Source organism: Camellia sinensis, chromosome 1 (assembly GCF_055761805.1).
Source record: "Camellia sinensis isolate YWXY chromosome 1, ASM5576180v1, whole genome shotgun sequence".
Lineage (NCBI taxonomy): Eukaryota > Viridiplantae > Streptophyta > Magnoliopsida > Ericales > Theaceae > Camellia > Camellia sinensis.
The window spans coordinates 172,789,431-172,798,982 of record NC_138961.1 but is presented as its reverse complement, the minus strand read 5'-3'; positions in this window follow the sequence as shown (position 1 = coordinate 172,798,982).

Below are 9,552 nucleotides of genomic sequence, written 5' to 3'. Positions count from 1 at the left end.
TATGTAAAAATCGTCATAAAATTTTTTTTTTAGCTATAATTTATTAGGATTTATTTTCTGTAGAATTTGATGGGAATAAATCTAACTAGTAGGACTTTTTGGTAGTTTACCCTAATATTTTGTATAAATGTTAGCAAATAGTATTGTTTAACATTAAAATTTTTAAATAAAATATTTTAAAATTACAAAAAAAAAACATTTAAAAATTATAAAATTAACAAAAAGTGTTTTGTCTTTTTTTTTTTGGTCCTAATGAATTGTGCTCTTCACCTTTTTTGAATATTTTTTAGCAAGATCATTACAAAAGCCAATAAATAGAATGCTGATATAAAAGCAAAAATTTCATGCAAATTTCACTATAGAATAATATGGTTCGACACTAGCATTTTATTTTGGAGTTTTTCTAACAAGTGCCCTAATGACACTAATTAATAATACATTACTGTATAAGTAAATTTGTTTTTTTTTTTTTTTTTTTTGACTTACGAATGTTATAAATATAATTTAAGCATGTCTATAAAAATTGAATAATTATTACAAATTAATTTAAAGCTAAAAATTATCAAGCGACTATGTTGAGATTTTTTAGCCTCAATGAAGATGACTTAACACATTACTTGTCGAACCAAAAAAAAAATTATTCAAAGGAGAAACATTAAGCCATTGTTTGGGAAGTGGGTTTGGGTGGATTTGGGGCTAAAATAGGCACAAAAAATAAATTAGGCTTTTTAGCCCTAATAAGACAAAGGAAAATGAGTTGGATCCCCTCAAGGAGGCACTCCCTTTGACCCTCTCTCTTCCTGATTGGCCAGTTTTTCTTTTTTTTTTTTCTTTTTTTCCTTCTCCTCCAATCGCCACCCGCCACGTGTGTGTGGGGTGGTCGGGGTGGTGATTGGATGTGGTCTCAATCACTTCCCTAAAATCACATCTAATCCATAATCATTACATTCTTTCTCTCACAAAAAAATCAAAAAAGTCAAAAGTCCTTCCAAAATTAGGTTTTTTAACCTCAGGCTAAAATAGTCAAAAAATCAATCCACTCCCCAACAATTCAAAATAGAAATAGAAAGAAAGATAAATAAATAATCGAATCAACAATTCAGTTATTAATGTAAAAGTACATTATCTTGACACTACGCTCTTTCAAAACAAAAATACAAGGAAATGCTAGAAAAGGTAGAGAGATATTAGAGGTAAAAACTAAGAAGGGAATGGTTTTCCTTCGGTCTTGGATTGGAAGGTACTGTTCGGCTTGTGGAGGTCCACCACAGATCCCGTTTCGATAATCCAAACTATTCAATGGGTAGAAATTATCGAGTACTATATGTCTATAACAAATCACGTTGATCGGATATCGATAGTTATGTGATTAAATCAGTTTTGTATGAAAAAATGGATGGTAAAAAATAAACGGCTTACAAAAATCTGATTTGATTATATAGCTATAGATATCCGGCCAATGTGATTTTTTATAGATTTATAGTACTCGACGAATTCTACACATTGAACGGTTCGGATTATCAAAACAGGACCCGTGGTGAACTCTCACGGCCCGACAATACCCTCAAGTCCGGACTTGAAAGAAGTCATTCCCAACTAAGAAAATAATGTAAAGGGTAAATAACTGGCCTCGTTTGGGAACATGATTTTTTAGTAATTTTTTTGATTTTTTGGTTAAAATGTGATGTAAAAAAAAATAATATGTTTGGGATGATTTTTTAGCTTTTTACGAAAAGATATGCAAAAAGTAAAGAGAAAATGAAATCTTTGACTATTTGATATGAATTGTTGACTTTTTAATTTTTTTAGTAATTTTTTAACTTTTTAACTAAAAAAGTTACTTGCCAAACGAGACTGGCCATGCCTACTTTAAATAAATAAATAAATGTAGAAGAATAAGACATGAATTAAAAGATGAGAAATATGCTAGGTTTGATGATTTGTTCAGGACCTTTTGTTTTTTCATTCCTTCTGTTATTTATAAGTATCCTAGCATTTTTGAGTTCTCTGGCAACCGTCAAATGGTCAATAATTGTTATATAAGTTTCTTTAACAATACATTCCTTTAAAACTAAAACCCTAATTAAATTTTAGTGAGGGGAAAAGTCAAAAAAATAAAAAAAAATAAGATTAAAACATCACATTAAATGAGTTACATATACAAATTAAAATAATTAGAGCTCATAAATTAAGATTCCAAAACATTTTTAAAGTTTTCCACATTGTTTGCATATTTTGACACGTGCTTTCCTCCTTGACATGAATTTTATTTACTTTTTGGTAATTGTTGAAATGCCAATCGTTGTTGAAATGCCAATCGCTATTGAGAGAGCGAGGAAGTTGGGTTAGAGGGGCACTATTAATTATGATGAACATTAAGATAATAATATATAATTTTATGAGTTAAATTTAATCATAAAAAATTACATATTTATTATTAATAGGAATAAATTAAAATTCTATAATAGTGTAGAATAACTCGGTGCGGGATGGTGATGTAAGTTTGTAATTTTAGCACAAAAAATTATAAATCATAATTTTTAATTTTAGAAAATAAAAACACATCGTTTATAGCATAAATTATTATAAAATCTATTTAATTTTTATTTGATACAAAAATATTGAAAAGATGATATTGCTTATAAATGATGTGTTTTGAATGAAAATTATTAAACAGTCTTAGAATACCATATAGCATTGCCTACGTGATGCTCAAAGTATGAAAAATCACAAATCACACTAAGCAATCTGTCAACTGCTTGAAAATAATGAGTTTATTATATCCAATATATAAGATTTTTCACTATACTATTGGTTTAAACTATTACATAAATAATACCACATAGTGCTCTCAAAGTATCAAAAAATTACTTGTTGTGAATAATACAATAAATTCTTAACCAAAAAACATATTAAAAAAAATTACATTTTATATATGACAATAAAACACGAAAAAAAAAAAAAAAAAAAAATCGCAAAACTTAGAGATAATTGGGAGGGGGCGTGACCCCCCTCGTCCTTCTTTCCCTCCACCAATAATACTCTACTGAGTTGTTTTCTTGCCATTCTCTCACGTTCTTTATACCACGTAATGGGCTACTACGTGTCTTTCTTTTATTGATTGGTTTAATTATAGCGGCAATCTAAATCTAATTCCATAATTAAATAAAATGTTGGATATATGATGCCTTTCTGTTGCTATAACCTATAATTTTGTTGGAAAGATGGCTAATTTGTTAGTATATTATATATTATTATACTTTAGTATTGTTATGTTTAGCTTTATGCTTTCGGCTAGCATTGTATATTATTATACTTTAGTTATTATTATGTTTAGCTTTAGCTTTCGGCTAGCATTGTATATTATTATACTTTAGTTATTATTATGTTTAGCTTTAGCTTTATGCTTTCGGTGCCTCGCATCCAATGTACATCGCAGGCTATAAGAAGAGAGCTAGGCTCCCTTTGTAAATTAACAAAATAATATACACATCTCATTTATTCACTTGCTCTCTCTCTCTCTCTCTATCAATTTATCTTACATGGTGTCAGAGCCTAGTAATACAATTCTGGCATTCTTCAATTTTGGTGCTTAGTCCCGTACACAGTGGAACTACACCAAACAACTCGGAATCTCCTTACGATTCCAACGACACCAAGCCCGTCACCAGAAACTCTCTCACGCGCTCTCACGCGCCGCCTCTTTGCTCGGCGCGTCTCTGCTTCCGTTGCCACGCTCACACGCGCCTTCACGCGCCTTTCACTCTGCCCTTTCGTGCGCCGCGCCTGCTACCGTGCACCCGCGTGCGCAATTCGTCTACCGTGAGCCGCGCGTACGCCGTTCCGCTATTGTGCACCCGCGTGCGCCATTCTGCTAATATACGCCGCACGCCCTCTCTGCTACCGTGCGCCGCACGCCCTCTCTGCTAACGTGCGCCGCTGACATCATTTTCCATCCTGCTGACATCATCTATACACAGCCCACCTTTCCTAGCTATTTTCGGCCTTCCGGACTCACTAGTACACTCTGTTTTACCTAATTTTGCTCCTACAGGTCTATTCCTATCAATTTAGCCGTACTAAACTATTATTATGGATCGTCATGATGCCTCCCATCCCATTTCCGTTATTTTGAATGGTTCCAACTATGTTCTATGGGCCCAAGCCATGTTCTCCTTCCTCAAAGGCAAGAAGCTCTGGCGAATTGTCACCGGGGATGTGACTAAACCGGTGAAAGACAGTGCCATTAATGAAACTACTGCTTATACTACTACATATGAAAACCGACTTGAGGAATGAGACAGTAAGAATTACCAAATCATTACCTGGTTTCGTAATACCTCTATTACCTCTATCAGTCTTCAGTTTGGTCGCTTTCAGCTTGACTCTGTAACTACTCCTGCAAAAGACATCTGGGATTTTTTGAAAGAACGATACCAGACTACTGGTCTTGCCCATTAATATCAACTTCAGAACCAACTTCACCGCATGCGCCAAGAATCCACTCAGTCCATTAATGACTTCCTTTCTCAAATGTACTCTGTTTGGGATCAGCTTGCTCTTTCAGAACCAACTTGGCATAACCACGAAGATGCTGTTTTATTTACTATCTATCGCAACCAGCAAAGGTTGGTGCACTTTCTCATGGCTCTTACTTCCTCTTTTGAGCCCGTACGTGCCTCTCTGCTTCATCGCCATCCATTGCCCACTCTTGAACAAGCAATTTCTGAGTTGCTATCAGAGGAGACTCGTCTCAGTACACTTCAAACTCATCATGTGGACTCTGTTCTTGCCACTCCTCCGCACCGGCCATCATTTACCCAGCGGACCACTGCTTGCCTTTATTATCAGAATCGGGGCCTTCCTTCAACCCATCTCCTGGTCAATTGCCCCGTTAGATCCTGCCGCTACTGCAACAAACTTGGTCCTGGTCATCTGCAACAGGATTGTTTTCGCAATCCATCCCGATCATCCCCCAATAGCCACTTCTCTCGCGGTGGCTCTTCCCGGGGAAGCTTTCATCGTTCCGGGAATCAGTCTCATCACACTGCTACTGCTGCTTCCGGGAATCAGTCTCATCACACTGCTGCTGTTGCTTCCGGGCATCAGTCTTATCACACTGATGCTTCTGCCTCTGCGGGGTTCTCTGAGTCACCTGCTCCGTCTACCCCTCGCTTTTCTCCGACAGATGTAGAGGCCATGCTCAAACAACTTCTCTCCCCTTCTGGTACACCTCCTCCTACTGCTTTGTCTGTAACCCCAGGTAACTCTTCTTGGTATTTTGACTCTGTTTGTTGTAATCATATGACCTCCAGTTCTACTATCTTTTCTTCCTTCTCCTCCTCTCATCATCTTCCCTCAATTCATACTGCTGATGGTTCCCTCATGTCTGTCCGTCATATTGGTACTGTTTCCACCTCTTCTTTATCTATACCTCAAGTTTATCATATCCCTGCTCTCACCTTAAACCTTATTTCCATTGGTCAATTATGTGAACTTGGTCTAACTGTCACATTTTCTGCTACTGATTGTTTGGTACAGGACCCTCAGACGGGGCAGACTATTGGGATCGGCCGTAAGCGTGGACGTCTCTATGAACTCATTCACCTTCATGTTCCTGCCTCTCCTCAAATCGCTGCTCCTACATCTACTTCCTCATTATCTCCCTTTCATCTTTGGCATTGTCGCTTAGGGCATATTTCTGTTAATCGCTTAAAGTCTTTGGTTTCTAGTGGACAGTTGGGTCATGTAATTCCCGATCATTTCGATTGTATACCATGTCAACTTGCCAAATAACCTGCTTTATCATTTAATAAAAGTACTTCTGTTTCCCTTGCACCTTTTGATCTTATACATTCGGATATTTTGGGACCCTCCCCTACTACTACTATGGGGGGATCCCGCTATTTTGTTGTTTTTATTGATGATTTTTCTCGGTTTACTTGGCTTTTTCTCATGAAAAATAGGTCTGAACTTAAACACATTTATTATAGATTTGCCCAAATGGTCTACACCCAATTCTCCAAAGCCATCAAAATTTTTCGCTCTGACAATGCTATGGAATATCGGGATTCAGATTTCCTTTCCTTTCTTCAACATCATGGTACACTGCCTCATCGTTCTTGTGCTGGCACGTCCCAGCAAAATGGCCGCGCTGAACAGAAACATAGGCATATTCTTGACACTACTCGCGCTCTCCTTCTATCTTCTTCCTGCCCTAAAAACTTTTGGGGGGAAGCTGCCCTCACTGCTGTTTACACTATCAACTATGCTCCTACCCCTGTCATCCATAATCAAACTCCCTTTGAACGTCTGCATGGCACTCCCCCTCCTTACGCCAATCTCTGGGTTTTTGGCTCTGTCTACTTTGTTCTACTTCAATCCCATGAACACACCAAGCTTGAACCTCGTTCTCGTCTTTGTTGCTTTCTTGGGTATGGAATTGAACATAAAGGCTTTCGCTGTTGGGATCCTCTCTCTCAACGCCTTTGTATCTCCCGCCATGTCGTTTTCTAGGAGCACCAAATGTTTTCCTCGTTCTCCTCCTTTCACTTACCCGCACTTTCCACTCCTGTACTGTTTACTTAACTTTCCATAGATCTTTTCTCTGCTGATTTTGATACAGGTTCCTCCTTCATCGAGACGCCCTTGCTCACTCCTGATCCCGTCCAGCCTGCTCTCCTTGAAGGTCTACCTCTTATTGCCACACCTCCTTCTCCACCGATTCTTCCTCCCACCGATCCTCCTACGGGTCGACCACGCCGGGTAACTCAACCTCCTATCCATCTTCGTGATTATATTGTTGGATCTGCTGCCTTCTCTACTTATGAACCTACCTCCTATCGTGAGGCTTGTACTAATCCTCTTTGGCAGCAAGCTATGACTGATGAACTCCAGGCCTTGGACAAAGCTCATACTTGGGATCTTGTTGATCTTCCTCTTGGCAAGACTGCAATTGGCTGCAAATGGGTTTACAAAATCAAAACACATTCTGATGGCTCTATTGAACGCTACAAAGCTCGTCTTGTTGCCAAGGATTTCAACCAGGAATATGGTATTGCTTATGAGGAGACATTCTCTCCTGTTGCTCGGCTTACCTCTGTTCGCAGTTTACTTGCTGTTGCTGCTGCTCGCCACTGGGGGCTCTTTCGGATGGATGTCAAAAATGCTTTCCTCAATGGTCATCTTCTTGAGGAGGTCTACATGCAACCTCCACCTGCGTCCACTTTTCCACCTCATCAGGTTTGCAAACTACAGCGTGCTCTCTATGGCCTCAAGCAAGCGCCTCGTGCTTGGTTTGCTACGTTCAGTTCTACCATTCATGACTTCGGGTTCACCTCTAGCCCCTATGACTCTGCTCTTTTTATACGGACTACTTCTCATGGTACCACTCTTCTTCTTCTGTATGTGGATGATATGATTATCACTGGTAATGATGAGGCTGGTATTCTCCACCTCAAACAGTTTCTCAACCGACAGTTTGAGATGAAGGACCTTGGTACTCTTAACTACTTCTTAGGACTTGAAGTCTCTCATGATTCCACTGGTTCCTATTTGTCCCAGGCCAAATATGCATCCGATCTTCTGGCTGGTGCTGGTCTTACTGATTGCAAAACTACCTCTACTCCAGTTGATCCTCAAATTCGTCTCACTCCTCTTGATGGGACTCTTCTCTCTGATGCTACTCTTTATCACCAGCTCGTCGGCAGTCTTGTCTACCTCACAGTAACTCGTCCTGACATTGCCTATGCTGTTCACATTGTCAGTCAGTACATGTCGGCTCCCCGCATTCCCCACTATACTGCTCTACTCCGCATCCTTCGCTACCTCAAAGGCACTCTGTTCCATGGCCTTCACTTCTCTGCTTCCTCCTCTCTTGAACTACGTGCCTTTTCCGATGCTGATTGGGCTGGGGATCCTACGGATCGACGTTCTACCACGGGTTTCTGCTTCTTCTTAGGGGATTCTCTTCTTGCTTGGCGTAGCAAAAAACAATCCCTCACTGCCCGCTCTAGCACCAAAGCTGAATACCGAGCTCTTGCTGATACTACTCAGGAACTTCTCTGGCTTCGCTGGCTTCTTGCTGATATGGGTGTCTCTTCTTCTGGTCCTACCCCTCTCTATTGTGACAATTAGAGTGCCATTCAGATTGCTCACAATGATGTTTTTCATGATCGCATCAAACATATTGAGATTGATTGTCATTTCATTCGCCAGCATGTTACCTGTGGTACTGTTTATCTTCTCCCTATTGCTTCCGTTGATCAACCCGCTGATATATTCACTAAAGCTCATCCTCCTGGCCGCTTCAATGATCTTGTTTCCAAACTCAACTTGGTTGATGCTTTCCCTCCTTGAGTTTGCGGGGGGATGTTAGTATATTATATATTATTATACTTTAGTATTGTTATGTTTAGCTTTATGCTTTTGGCTAGCATTGTATATTATTATACTTTAGTTATTATTATGTTTAGCTTTAGCTTTCGGCTAGCATTGTATATTATTATACTTTAGTTATTATTATGTTTAGCTTTAGCTTTATGCTTTCGGTGCCTCGCATCCAATGTACATCACAGGCTATAAGAAGAGAGCTAGGCTCCCTTTGTAAATTAACAAAATAATATACACATCTCATTTATTCACTTGCTCTCTCTCTCTATGAATTTATCTTACATGTTGGAATGTATATGAATAATGTAATTCTTAGGTTGATTCAAATAAACTAAACAATAGTTCACATTTTATAACACAAATGCATATGTATAAAACTAAACCAAATTAAGACTTGTATCCAATTAAGTAAGGTTATAATTGTGTTAAATTTTTTTATACCATTCCAATTTGGTGAGGATTATATACTTAATTAAATTAAATAGAAATTTAATCAGGATCTTTAGTCTAGTGATTGTGTAGCGTTACTTTGTAGTGTGAGATTATTAGTTTAACTCATATAGAGATGAATTTGATACCTTTGTAGTGTTTGTTTATGAATTTATTATGGAATATTGTAGACTATACTAGTTACTATTGCCTTTGGATAAATAAATTTTGTTAAGAAGAAGTTCATCAAATTTTACTTTCAATCAATTACGTCGAAAAAAAAAAATTAAATAAATTAATAATGTTTCCTATTGAACAAGTGTGGGGCTATGTATAGTTTAGTGGTGTCAATTGACACCACTAAACTTTTCAAATTTTGTTTGGATATATATGGAATTTTGTCTAATAGTTTTGGATTTTAACAAAATGATCCCAGTGAATCTAGATAAATATCACATATATTTGGAGCTATTCATTATTTAGTGGTGTTAATTTTAACTCAGTGTTCATTCATTCATTCGCTTCATCAACGCTTTATTCTCTAACAATCATTGTTGCATTGCCATTGCTGCATTCCTTTACTTGTTCTCTTTCTTTCCCTCTGAGTGACCCCACTAAGTGGAATTTCTGGCTACGCACTGCTATTGAAACTGTAAAATTTTTATCTTAATGACTATGACTTATATCACCTAATAAAAAATCATATGAAATTGAATTTATCACCTAATATTT